The following is a 14,057-nucleotide window of genomic DNA, read 5'->3' as shown; positions in this document are numbered from 1 at the left end:
CCTGCCCTATGGTTGTCCAGCTATTGTTAGCACCTTAGACAATTGAACCCCAACATATCAGAAGGCATTAGTCATACACACACGCAAGCACTTTACACACAAGGTTTTGTTGAAGTTCTTACCCTTACACTCCCCTCCATGAAAATCGGCACAGGTCTGTCAACTTTTCATCCATCCAAATATTTTTTTTTAAATCTCATGAAAGATAAGACATCAAAACAAATCACAAGACATTCTCAACATTATTATATGTTTTTGTTGCTGTAGCAGGGACAATGAACAAGCTACAAAAGATACGGTCCTTTAAATTATAGGAGTTACTTACAGTACTCTCCATTTTTTCCAGGACCATTCAGAGACGGATACTACCTCATATTCAGAATGCCACAGTGAAACATCAGTGAGTATAGCACTGTATGTTAATTAGTAGCCTAGAACAGGATTCTATTGTGGTATAAATCAGTAAAGTATGCTGTATTTTAGACAGATGGGTCTTTTACTTTTCCCCTCAATTTGCAATATGCTGCAAATATCATCTAATGTTAATTTTCAATGGTGTTTCAAAATTATGCAAATATAATTTGAAAACATTAATCTTTAAAATACAATGAATTATTAGCAATTATTACAACAACATCATAAATAGGACATTCTCAAAAAAGGCATACATTTTTAGTCACACTTTTCCTGTAACGTCCTTAATTCCACTAGCCTTGTTATACACTAAGCCCTTTACATCCTCATGGATAAAAACAGAAGTCAAGCCCATCTTGAGAGGACTTGAAAATGGCGCCAATGGAGATGGCTGACGTTTTTTACAATCCCGTAACCAATTGTGCTACTGTGTATATTCTTTCGCATTATTTGTAACTTATTTGGTACATAATGTTTCTGCCACCGTGTCTTATGAACGAAAAGAGCTTCTAGATATCAGGACAGCGATTACTCACCCCATACTGGAGGAATACCTTTTCGAGCTTCTGAAGGATTTACTTCAAATGCCCGACAAGGCCCTCATCCCCATAATTCGCAGGAGAAAGAGACAGAGGTATCGAGGACGAACGACCGGGGGCCTTGTTAGGATCCTTTGGTAAGGGGTGGCGATCTATGTATATTTGTAAACAACAGATAATGCACGAAATTTAAGGAAGTCTCAAGGTTTTGCTCGCCTGAGGTAGAGTATCTCATGATAAGCTGTAGACCACACTATTTACCAAGAGAGTTTATCTGTATTTTTCGTAGCTGTCTATATACCACCACAATGCTGATGCTGACACTAAGACCGCACTCAATGAGATGTATATGGCCATAAGCAAACAGGAAAACGCTCATCCAGAGGCGGTGGTCCTAGTGGCCCTGGACTAATGCAGGGTAACTCAAATCCGTTTTACCTAATTTCGAGCAGCGTGTTCAATGTGCACGTGGGAAAAAATGTGCAATGTGAGAAAAAAACTCCAGACCACCTTTACTCCACACACAGAGATGCATACAAAGCTCTCCCTCACTCTCCGTTTGGCAAATCTGACCATTTTATCCTTGTGTTTCCAGCTTACAAGCAAAAACTAAAGCAGGAAGCAGCAGTGACTCGGTCTATAAAAAAGTGGTCAGATGAAGCAGATGCTAGATTCAGGACTTCTTTGCTAGCACAGACTGGAATATGTTCCGGGATTCTACTGACGGCATTGAGTAGTACACCACATCAGTCACTGGTTTCATCAATAAGTGCATCGATGACGTTGTCCCCACCGTGACTGTACGCACAAACCCCAACCAGAAGCCATGGATTACAGGCAACATCCGCACTGAGCTAAAGGGTAGAGCTGCCGCTTTCAAGGAGCAGGACTCTGACCTGGAAGCTTATAAGAAATCCCGCTATGCCCTCCAACGAACCATCAAACAGTCAAAGGGTCAAGATTGAATCGTACTACACTGGTTCCGACGCTCGTCGAATGTGGCAGGGACTTGCAAACTATTACAGACTACAAAGGGAAGCACAGCCACGAGCTGCCCAGTGACACGAGCCTACAAGACAAATGAAATTACTTCTATGCAAGTAATACTGAAACATGCATGAGAGCATCAGATGTTCCGAACGACTCTCCGCAGCCGATGTAACACCTTTAAACAGTTCAACATTCACAAGGCCGCAGGGCCAGACGGATCACCAGGACGTGTACTCCTGGTAAACCAACTGGCTAGTGTCTTCACTGACATTTTCAACCTGTCTGTAATACCAACATGTTTCAAGCAGACCACCATAGTCCCTGTGCCCAAGACCACTAGGTAACCTGCTTAAAGGACTTCCGACCCGTAGCACTCATGTCTGTAGCCACAAAGTGCTTTGAAAGGCTGTTCATAGCTCACATCAACACTCTGATGTGATCCACTCTGACCTCCTCCCTATAGGCTGTCTCGTCATTGTGATTTACCCTCTGATTAACTTGCTGCATAATTTCTGCAAGTATTGGCAACCAGTTCTTATTGTGATAGTAAGTTGTAGTTCATGGTTTATGTCACCTGCAGAGCAGAGCTATTCGATATAAACTCAGGAAAAAAATAAATGTCCTCTCACTGTCAACTGCGTTTATTTTCAGTAAACTTAACATCTGTAAATATTTGTATGAACATAAGATACATCAACTGAGACACAAACTAAACAAGTTCCACAGACATGGAATAATGTGTCCCTGAACAAAGCTGGCCGCAAGCTGTATTAAGTACTGCAGTGTATCTCCTCCTCATGGACTGAACCAGATCTGGACCAGATTTGCCCGTTTTTGCTGTGAGATGTTTCCCCACTTCCACCAAGGCACCTGCAAGTTCCAGGACATTTCTGGGAGGAATGGCCCTAGACCTCACCCTCCGATCCAACAGGTCCCAGATGTGCTCAATGGGATTGAGATCCGGGCTCTTCACTGGTCATGGCAGAACACTGACATCCCTGTCTTGCAGGAAATCTTGCACAGAACGAGCAGTATAGTTGGTGGCATTGTCATGCTGGAGGGTCATGTCAGGATGAGCCTGCAGGAAGGATATCACATGAGTGAGGAGGATGTCTTCCCTGTAACGCACAGAGTTAAGATTGCCTGCAATGACAACAAGCTCAGTCTGATGATGCTGTGACACACCACCCCAGACCATGATGGACCCTCCACCTCCAAATCGATCCCGCTCCAGAGTACAGGCATCGGTGTAACGCTCATTCCTTTGACGAAAAACATGAATCAGACCATCACCCCTGGTGAGACAAAACCGCTACTCATCAGTGAAGAGCACTTTTTGCCAGTCCTGTCTGGTCCAGCGACAGTGGGTATGTGTCCATAGGCGACGTTGTTGCCGTTGATGTCTGGTGAGGACCTGCCTTACAACAGGCTTACTAGCCCTCAGTCAAGCCTCTCTCAGCCTATTGCGGAAAGTCTGAGCCCCTGATGGAGAGAGTGTGCATTCCTGGTGTAACTCGGGAAGTTGTTGTTGCCATCCTGTACCTGTCCCGCAGGTGTGATGTTTCGGATAATGTGCAGGTGTTGTTACACGTGGTCTGCCACTGCGAGGACGATCAGCTGTCCGTCCTGTCTCCCTGTAGCTCTGTTTTCGGCATCTCACAGTACAGACATTGCAATTTATTGCCCGGGCCAGATCTGCAGTCCTCATACCTCCTTGCAGCATGCCTAAGGCATGTTCACGCAGATGGATGAGCATGGACCCTGGGCATCTTTCTTTTGGTGTTTTTCAGAGTCAGTAGAAAGGCCTCTTTAGTGTCCTAAGTTTTCATAACTGTGACCTTAATTGCCTACCGTCTGTAAGCTGTTAGTGTCTTAACGACCGTTCCACAGGTGCATTTTCATTAATTGTTCATTGAACAAGATGGAAAATGGTGTTTAAACCCTTTACAATGAAGATCTGTGAGGTTAATTGGATTTTTACGAATTATCTTTGAAAGACAGGGTCCTGAAAAAGGGACGTTTCTTTTTTTGCTGAGTTTATATGGTGTCCATATTAGGACAGACTTCTTATGACTAGGTGGCAGTACGAATATGGACACCGTAATCATAAAATAAGTCAAGTATGTATAGGACCATCGGCCCAGATCCAGTTTAGCGGGAGCAAGACATCACCAACGTATCAGTCAAATGAAAGTATATTAGGGAGGATAAAACAGCGGTGATAAAATAATACACATTTTTGTCATTTCCACAAATTTAGTACAAAATGTGAAGACATCTAAAAGATATCTGTGATTGTTTTCACTGCTAATTCATAACTATAATCCCCATACATAGGCCTACTGTATATGAATGTGAATATGACAAAAACACTGAGTTTACAAAACATTAGGAACGTCTGCTCTTTAATCCAGGTGAACGCTATGATCCCTTATTGATGTCACTTGTTAAATCCACTTCAATCAGTGTAGATGAAAGGGAGGAGACAGGTTAAAGGAGGATTTTTAAGCCTTGAGACAATTGAGACATGGATTGTCTGTGTGTGTCATTCAGAGGGTGAATGGGCAAGACAAACGATTTAAGTACATTTGAACGGGGTATGGTAGTAAGCACCAGGTGGACCAGTTTGAGTCTAGAACTGCAACGCTGCTGGGTTTTTCACTCTCAAACAGTTTCCCGTGTGTACCAAGAATGTTCCACCACCCAAAGGACATCCGGGCAACTTGACACAACTGGAAAACATTTATCCGGAGGCTGCATTCATTGTAGCTGGGGATTTTAACAAAGCCAATCTGAAAACAAGACTCCCTAAATTTTATCAGCATATCGATTGCGCAACCAGGGGTGGTAAAACCTTGGATCATTGTTACTCTAACTTCCGTGACGCATATAAGGCCCTGCCCCGCCCCCCCTTTCGGAAAAGCTGACCACGACTCCATTTTGCTGATCCCTGCCTACAGGCAGAAATTAAAACAAGAGGCTCCCACGCTGAGGTCTGTCCAACGCTGGTCAGACCAAGCTGACTCTACACTCCAAGACTGCTTCCATCACGTGGACTGGGACATGTTTCGTATTGCGTCAGATGGGAATATTGACGAATACGCTGATTCGGTGTGCGAGTTCATTAGAACGTGCGTCGAAGATGTCGTTCCCATAGCAACGATAAAAACATTCCCTAACCAGAAACCGTGGATTGATGGCAGCATTCGCGTGAAACTGAAAGCGCGAACCACTGCTTTTAATCAGGGCAAGGTGTCTGGCAACATGACTGAATACAAACAGTGCAGCTATTCCCTCCGTAAGGCTATCAAACAAGCTAAGCGTCAGTACAGAGACAAAGTGGAATCTCAATTCAATGGCTCAGACACGACGCATGTGGCAGGGTCTACAGTCAATCACGGACTACAGGAAGAAATCCAGCCCAGTCACGGACCAGGATGTCTTGCTCCCAGGCAGACTAAATAACTTTTTTGCCCGCTTTGAGGACAATACAGTGCCACTGACACGGCCTGCAACGGAAACATGCGGTCTCTCCTTCACTGCAGCCGAGGTGAGTAAGACATTTAAACGTGTTAACCCTCGCAAGGCTGCAGGCCCAGACGGCATCCCCAGCCGCGCCCTCAGAGCATGCGCAGACCAGCTGGCCGGTGTGTTTACGGACATATTCAATCAATCCCTATACCAGTCTGCTGTTCCCACATGCTTCAAGAGGGCCACCATTGTTCCTGTTCCCAAGAAAGCTAAGGTAACTGAGCTAAACGACTACCGCCCGTAGCACTCACTTCCGTCATCATGAAGTGCTTTGAGAGACTAGTCAAGGACCATATCACCTCCACCCTACCTGACACCCTAGACCCACTCCAATTTGCTTACCGCCCAAATAGGTCCACAGACGATGCAATCTCAACCACACTGCACACTGCCCTAACCCACCTGGACAAGAGGAATACCTATGTGAGAATGCTGTTCATCGACTATAGCTCGGCATTCAACACCATAGTACCCTCCAAGCTCGTCATCAAGCTCGAGACCCTGGGTCTCGACCCCCGCCCTGTGCAACTGGGTACTGGACTTCCTGACGGGCCGCCCCAGGTGGTGAGGGTAGGTAACAACATCTCCTCCCCGCTGATCCTCAACACAGGGGCCCCACAAGGGTGCGTTCTGAGCCCTCTCCTGTACTCCCTGTTCACCCACGACTGCGTGGCCACGCACGCCTCCAACTCAATCATCAAGTTTGCGGACGACACAACAGTGGTAGGCTTGATTACCAACAACGACGAGACGGCCTACAGGGAGGAGGTGAGGGCCCTCGGAGTGTGGTGTCAGGAAAATAACCTCACACTCAACGTCAACAAAACTAAGGAGATGATTGTGGACTTCAGGAAACAGCAGAGGGAACACCCCCTATCCACATCGATGGAACAGTAGTGGAGAGGGTAGCTAGTTTTAAGTTCCTCGGCATACACATCACAGACAAACTGAATTGGTCCACTCACACTGACAGCGCCGTGAAGAAGGCGCAGCAGCGCCTATTCAACCTCAGGAGGCTGAAGAAATTCGGCTTGTCACCAAAAGCACTCACAAACTTCTACAGATGCACAATCGAGAGCATCCTGGCGGGCTGTATCACCGCCTGGTACGGCAACTGCTCCGCCCTCAACCGTAAGGCTCTCCAGAGGGTAGTGAGGACTGCACAACGATCACCGGGGCAAACTACCTGCCCTCCAGGACACCTACACCACCCGTTGTTACAGGAAGGCCATAAAGATCATCAAGGACATCAACCACCCGAACCACTGCCTGTTCACCCCGCTATCATCCAGAAGGCGAGGTCAGTACAGGTGCATCAAAGCTGGGACCGAGAGACTGAAAAACAGCTTCTATCTCAAGGCCATCAGACTGTTAAACAGCCACCACTAACATTGAGTAGCTGCTGCCAACACACTGTCATTGACACTGACCCAACTCCAGCCATTTTAATAATGGGAATTGATGGGAAATGATGTAAATATATCACTAGCCACTTTAAACAATGCTACCTTATATAATGTTACTTACCCTACATTATTCATCTCATATGCATATGTATATACTGTACTCTACATCATCGACTGCATCCTTATGTAACACATGTATCACTAGCCACTTTAACTATGCCACTTTGTTTACTTTGTCTACACACTCATCTCATATGTATATACTGTACTCGATACCATCTACTGTATGCTGCTCTACACCATCACTCATTCATATATCCTTATGTACATGTTCCTTATCCCCTTACACTGTGTATAAGACAGTAGTTTTGGAATTGTTAGTTAGATTACTTGTTGGTTATCACTGCATTGTCGGAACTAGAAGCACAAGCATTTCGCTACCCTCGCATTAACATCTGCTAACCATGTGTATGTGACAAATAAAATTTGATATGATTTCATTAGATTTTTGAACAGTGGGATGCATTGAGTCTACATGGGCCAGCATCCCTGTGGAATGCTTTCGACACCTTGTAGATCCAATGGCCCGACAAACTGAGGTACACTCAGTGTATGTCAGACGAGGCTGGTGGGAGGAGCTATAAGACAGGCTCGTTGTAATGGCTGGAATGGAATAAATGGAAAGGTATCAAACACATGGAAACCACATGTTTGACTCCGTTCCAATAATTCCATTCCAGACATTACAACGAGCCTGTCCTATAGCTCCTCCCACCAGCCTCGTCAGGTGTAGGTAGTATATGATCTTATACAACTGGAAGCTTTCACTTCTCTATGGCTACTTGGACAGTTACATTACCTATTTAAATTATTACTGTAGCTCTTTAGAAGACACATTTTAAACAACTTTTAGAATTATTTTGAAGGTTTCATATCTATTATTTGAATTTATTTTCTTTATCAAAGAAATTAAGTCAAGCCCAAACGGGTGTGGTTAAAATATCTTTCATTACAAACATACCTTTATTTCCTACAAATGTGGTTGATCAAATGTCATTTTCACAGCATTGATTCTATTAGGACGTACAAGGGATTGTGCAAAAGCCGTTTCATCAACAATCTAAAATAATATAAAGGGCTATAAATAAAGTACTAATATGTATTTTGAGATGGTATTCAAATTTTGGCGCATGTCTCCCATTGACATCAATGAATGATTTACACAAAAGTAAGAGTTAAACATGAGGATCTCAACTCTGAATACCAACCAAAATGAATAACCTGTACTCCCTCCCCCTAAAACCTAACGTGAACCATGTGGTTGTTATGGAGATATTTTGTGTTATGAATACACATCGTAGAGTCTTGCATTTCATCAGTTGGGGCTTCTTCCTGAGGGGTTTTCCTCTTATATTGTTAACATCCAACACCTGCTGAGAGACGAGAAGGAAAATATAATTTAGTCCTGAACAAATGTCTCCAACAAAAAGTGGCCAAAAGCCTCAAACGTCTTATAAAATGGTAAAACTGTGCAGAAAGTGGCAAAATGTTGCAAGAAAACTGAAAAACAACTAGAACAGCCAAAATATAGCAGTAAGGTAATTCTAGTACTAAGTGAGTCATAGTTAATCAAATCTAACCACTCCTTCAGACAATGGCATAGCGTATCAAACTTTATTAGGTGTTAATAGAGACACTGATTGATAAACGAGTCATCTAATGTAAGAGCTGTTAATCAGATTGTGTGCGTAGGTACAAGCATGCGTTTGTGTCTGTGAGCGTTGCTTTGCGCGTGAATGCGTGTGTAGCTGTGTGTCAGACCCAGTACACCTCTGTTGACACATACTCCGAGGTCTCTGCAGTGACACTAGAGGGATTGATAGCTGTACCGTTGTCATTTGCCCTTCAATTCATTACCATGGGGCTATTTCAGCTGAAGAATTGCGAAGGTTTCAAGGGTGGGGGCGCTATTTAGGGTGACACTCAAAAGGACTGCGACAGCTTTTCCATTCCCCCAAGTCTGACTCAGTGGTAGCATCCTGAGAGGACATCCCTAGTTGGGCTTGGACTGGGCTGAGGGTGCTGCTGATAATACAGTGTATACTGTATTGGGGAACTAAAGAAAGTACCAGTGTCGGGTGAAAGATACATGGGCAGAAAGGCGTACTGTAATAAACATATCAACTTGATGCCCATACAGTAGGTGCCAAGTCTTTCTGCTCTGTGTCAGTACAACAGCATCAGTAAATACTATGTTATTAGTCTCACTCAACAGCCATCAACCTACTGAGAGAACAAGCCTTTAAAACATTAAGGTTGAGTGTATAAGCCCGGTGACTTTGCTGCTTAACCGGCTGGTAATCCTCCACAGCACACAGACGTAATGCAACAGTAATGGGACAATACATGCAGCTGCTCTGTGGCATGCACGGCATCAAGCCGACGCTCGGCACGGTATTCCGCGGCTCCTGGTGGCGTGGGGTGAACTACGTAGGAATGGGGCTGCGTCCCAAATGGCACACTATGTAGCGCACTACTTTTGACCAGGACCCATAGACCCTATTCCCTATGTAGTGCACTACTTTTGACCAGGACCCATAGACCCTATTCCCTATGTAGTGCATTACTTTTGACCAGGACCCATAGACCCTATTCCCTATGTAGTGCATTACTTTTGACCAGGACCCATAGACCCTATTCCCTATGTAGTGCACTACTTTTGACCAGGGTCCATAGACCCTATTCCCTATGTAGTGCACTACGTTAGACCAGGGTCCATAGACCATATTCCCTATGTAGTGCACTACTTTTGACCAGGGTCTATAGTAGTAACTCAGTGAATAGGAAGCCATTTGGGAAGCAGGACAGTGACATGGAAGCCATCTAAGGAGCGTGAAAGGTTCTTTCTACAGGGAAACAAGGTCAGAGGGAACAGCCTCTTTAAATATAGAACAGCAATGCAGTGAGGCAGGGACCTTTGAAGGAGCCCAAGATGACTAGCAGATTTGATTTACGGGGGCCAGCGGAACACAAAGAGGACGATGGTTGTGGAAGTTTTGGACACCTGGTTTCCATGGGAGGGGGTCGTAAAATCAATTCGAGGTGTGTGTGTGTGTACGTGTGTCCGTCCTTTAGAAGAGACACTTTTCTTAGTCTCACCACCTTTTCATGTGTGACGATGTCAACCACAACAGGTTCGGAAAAGCCCTGTTTCAAAACACACACAGACAGACACCATGGTGAGAGAACTTGCTTACCATTTGTGACAGATTTGCTCTTGACTCCAACTGTCTCCTGTGAAAACAAATGAGACTGTATTTCAGGATGTGTCTGTCCTGTCTTGTTACTAAACCATGTGACCTTTGCCAGGGTGACTGTATTTCAGGATGTATCCTGTCTTACCATGGGCCAATCATTATTACTTTTTAACATTTCTTTGTGGAGCTCAGATTCACAAATCTGAACAAAAAATGTAAAAGCAAAATGCAACAATTTCAAAGATTTTACTGAGTTAAAGTTCATATCAGGAAATCTGTCCATTTAAATCAATTCATTAGGCCCTAATCTATGGATTTCACATGACTGGGAATACAGATATGCATCTGTTGGTCACAGATAACAGATGACAACGTGGACCAGAAAACCAGTCAGTATCTGGTGTGACCACTATTTGCCTCATGCAGCGAGACCCATCTCCTTCGCATAGAGTTGATCAGGCTGTTGATTTTGGCCTGTGGAATGTTGCCCCACTCCTCTTCAATAGCTGTGCAAGTTGTTGGATTTTGGCGGGAACTGGAACACGCTGTCTTACACGTCGATCCAGAGCATCCCAAACATGCTCAGTGGGTGACATGTCAGGGGAGTATGCAGACCATGGAAGAACTGGGACATTTAACGAGTCCAGGAATTGTGTAAATAATGTATTGTGATCTTTTGGAGTCACTTTTACATTTACATTTACATTTAAGTCATTTAGCAGACGCTCTTATCCAGAGCGACTTACAAATTGGTGCATTCAGCTTATGACATCCAGTGGAACAGCCACTTTACAATAGTGCATCTAAATCTTTTAAGGGGGGGGGGGGGGGTGAGAAGGATTACTTTATCCTATCCTAGGTATTCCTTAAAGAGGTGGGGTTTCAGGTGTCTCCGGAAGGTGGTGATTGACTCCGCTGTCCTTTTATTAGTTACAGAGGGTCAAAAGACCCTCTAACTTTCTCACTCATCATTATTCACGATTCATTCAGGATTATCTGTGATCATGGTAGCATCCACATTAATGTTGAAGTGTTTAGAAACATATTCTATTCTTAACAAATATATTACTTGTTTCAAAAAAATCTCTTAGAGCAATTGTATTAGAATAAAATACTACTATTTCCCAATTTCTTTGAGCAGACAATATAGCTCAGTATTTGAATTATTTATTTTATTCAGTCGTTGTTGCTCATCTTTATCAAGGGTGTCAATCATTTTGGACCCCTCTGTATGTCCTGACTGGCACAGATGTATTTTGCCTTCGCACCAAACTGCTGAGCAATGCAATCCACATGTCCCTTCACATAACATCTACAGCATTTCTCTAAATAAGGATTTAAATATCAATGGTGAAAAGCCACATCAGAAGACTATAGTTCCCAAAATGCCATTCTTCTAGTCAAAGCCTCTATGGAAACTAAGGATGGCCACATACTGTACAAATCAAATCAAACTCCTGGGAGGGGTGCGTCACCTGAGTTGCCCCCCCCCCTTGGGTTGTGCCGTGGCGGAGATCTTTGTGGGCTATACTCAGCCTTTTCTCAGGATGGTAAGTTGGTGGTTGAATATATCCCTCTCGTGGAGTGGGGGCTGTGCTTTGGCAAAGTGGGTGGGGTTATATCCTTCCTGTTTGGCCCTGTCCGGGGTCTGGTCTACTAGCTCACCTTAGAAGGGGAGGAGCCCTTTGTTTCCCCATAGGCTGCGCTTGTTGCCGACAATCACAGGTTTCAGATCCTGCAACAGAGCGCAGAGCGTGCCGTGGGGAAGGAGACATAGTGAGGCTGTAAAGCATTTAATCTGAACTAAAGCCTGGATGGAACTACACTGGATGCTAGCAAGTGCATCAATGTTTGGTGAATGATCATGAGTAAATTATTAATCATCTATTGGCTAACTGGAGGTTCGTGTTTCTATTAATGGTGCATTCAAGAATGTACTTTTTAAAGATATTAAATGCATCTCGCTAATGTAAAGTACGCTTGAGACCATACAATACCTGTCCCACAGTTCAAATGAAGCAGAAGACAGAACAGGAAAGTTGAAGAGAAGAAAATAAGTTGCTAAGCAAGAGTAACTGATAGATATATAGAAATGTCCTCAAAAGAAATAGCCTACCTCAAAGGCTAAATACAAATCTAACCTAAATATTTTATATTACGAAGAGAAGAGTGCTATAGAACTTCTCTCCATGAGAGGGAAGCCTTGTAGTGTTCATGTAAAAACAACTTGGCTCGTACAAGTTCTTGTGGCTGGTAGGAATGGGACTAAAGATATCCCCTCATAAATTTGAGGTTAGAACAATGTGCCTTGTCAATCAACAGTAGGTCTGTATGTGGGAACATAGGTTCACAAACGGTCCCGAGTGTCTCTAAAAGAACAGGAAAGATTAGCCTGCTAGCTCGTTATAAAGAATAGGACACATTCACTGTCATCACACTATTTCAAATGACCTTCATATCACTGGACATGGCTAGGATATGTGTACAGAAATGATCTAGTTTAACTCTCTAGTTTTGGTCTAAATTTGAAATAAAAACAAATCAACTGTTTTGAGAAAGAAAAAGTTGGCTGTTATGAAAATGGTCGTCAACTGAAAACATTTGAGGGACTTTTGTTCTAGTCTTAAACAGAACTCCAGAGGGAGACTTGACCTTTTTTTCTGGTCTTAAACAGAACTCCAGAGAGAGCCGCTCTCTGATTGGTCAAATATGGACAGCGTCACAATGTCACCAAGATCTACAACGTCCCCTTGAGACGCTGTTTACACACTTATATATGCCATGATGTACTCTACCAGCGGTAAGATAACCTTGAACCCATAAGAGCCAAGCAAGGTGAAATATTGCCTCAGAGTGGCTGGTGGGGTGAGGGCAGAACCAGGAAGTTATGTTGACTCGATGCCACCTGCCACAGAGCTATCATTCTTCTACTGCTCACTTGGTCTTCTTCTGAACTGGAGGAGACACGTTTGACATGATGTGTAGTGTAGTAGACAGGTCTATGTACCTGTAGCTACCACAACCAGATCTCACAGTCTCATGTCAGAATAAGACGTACATCCATGTTTCTCAAAATGTACAAGTGTTTAAGGTTAGGTTTAGGCACTAACTCTGAATATGTAAGGTTAAGTTTAGACATTAACTCTGAATCTTTAAGGTTAAGTTTAGGTATTAGCTCTGAATATTTAAGGTTAAGTCTGTCTGTCTGTCTTTCTGTCTGTCCTCACTTTCTCTCTCCATCACTCCATCATCACCCCCCCACCACCACCGCCCCTCTATCTCTCTCTCTCCTCTAGTCCCTTACCTTATTCATAGCTTTGGGGCATTCTGTGGCCCCCACAACGTTGCCTTTCTCCCACATGGTCTTGATGTTGCGGATGCTGGGGGTCTCAGGCAGTTCTGAGAATGGAGACATGGCTGATCTGACATCCTGGTTGGTCTGTGGATAGGAAAGTAGACATTTTATCAGGAGTTTATTTAACTTTTATTTAACCAGACGAGACAGCTAACAATACATTCTCATTCAGGAGGATGCCACATTTAATAAAAACGAGGGAATGGGAGCCAAAAAGGTATTGAACATCTTGCCTGATAGCATCTTTATTCCATGTCCGCAATGTGTCCACAACCATATAGGATAAACTTAAAAACTGGGTGGTTCAAGGCCTGAATACTGATTGGCTGAAAGCCATGCCATATCAGACCGTATACCACGGATATGACAAAACATTTATTTTTACTGCTCTAACTATGATGGTAACCATTTTCTAATAAGGAACATTGTGTCAATATAACAGTTTTTTAATGTAATTTAAAAAAAAAAAAAACTTCATTTAACTAGGCAAGTCAGTTAAGAACAAACACGGAAGACGCTGTGCCAATTGCCCGCCACCCTATGGGGCTCCTAATCATAGCCGGTT

The 14,057-nt window shown here is 43.7% G+C and overlaps 1 long non-coding RNA gene across 3 annotated transcripts; it reads right to left on the bottom strand.

Annotated features, from left to right (window-relative positions):
- Positions 1-7,904: 7,904 nt before the first annotated feature.
- On the bottom strand, positions 7,905-13,663 carry LOC123997177. 3 transcript variants are annotated; one of them, XR_006832108.1, is made up of 4 exons: positions 13,442-13,663; positions 11,803-11,872; positions 10,138-10,174; positions 7,905-8,310 (listed from the first exon to the last, which is right to left on the bottom strand). It is a non-coding gene; the product is annotated as an uncharacterized LOC123997177 (long non-coding RNA). The 3 variants fall into 3 exon arrangements; XR_006832107.1 differs by lacking the exon at positions 11,803-11,872 and having other exon boundaries at positions 7,905-8,313; XR_006832105.1 differs by lacking the exon at positions 11,803-11,872.
- Between the last annotated feature and the right edge of the window lie 394 nt (positions 13,664-14,057).

Source organism: Oncorhynchus gorbuscha, linkage group LG01 (genome assembly GCF_021184085.1).
Source record: "Oncorhynchus gorbuscha isolate QuinsamMale2020 ecotype Even-year linkage group LG01, OgorEven_v1.0, whole genome shotgun sequence".
In the NCBI taxonomy this organism is placed as follows: Eukaryota; Metazoa; Chordata; class Actinopteri; order Salmoniformes; family Salmonidae; genus Oncorhynchus; species Oncorhynchus gorbuscha.
The sequence above is the reverse complement of the archived record's forward strand: the minus strand, read 5'-3'. Positions and strand labels throughout refer to the sequence as shown.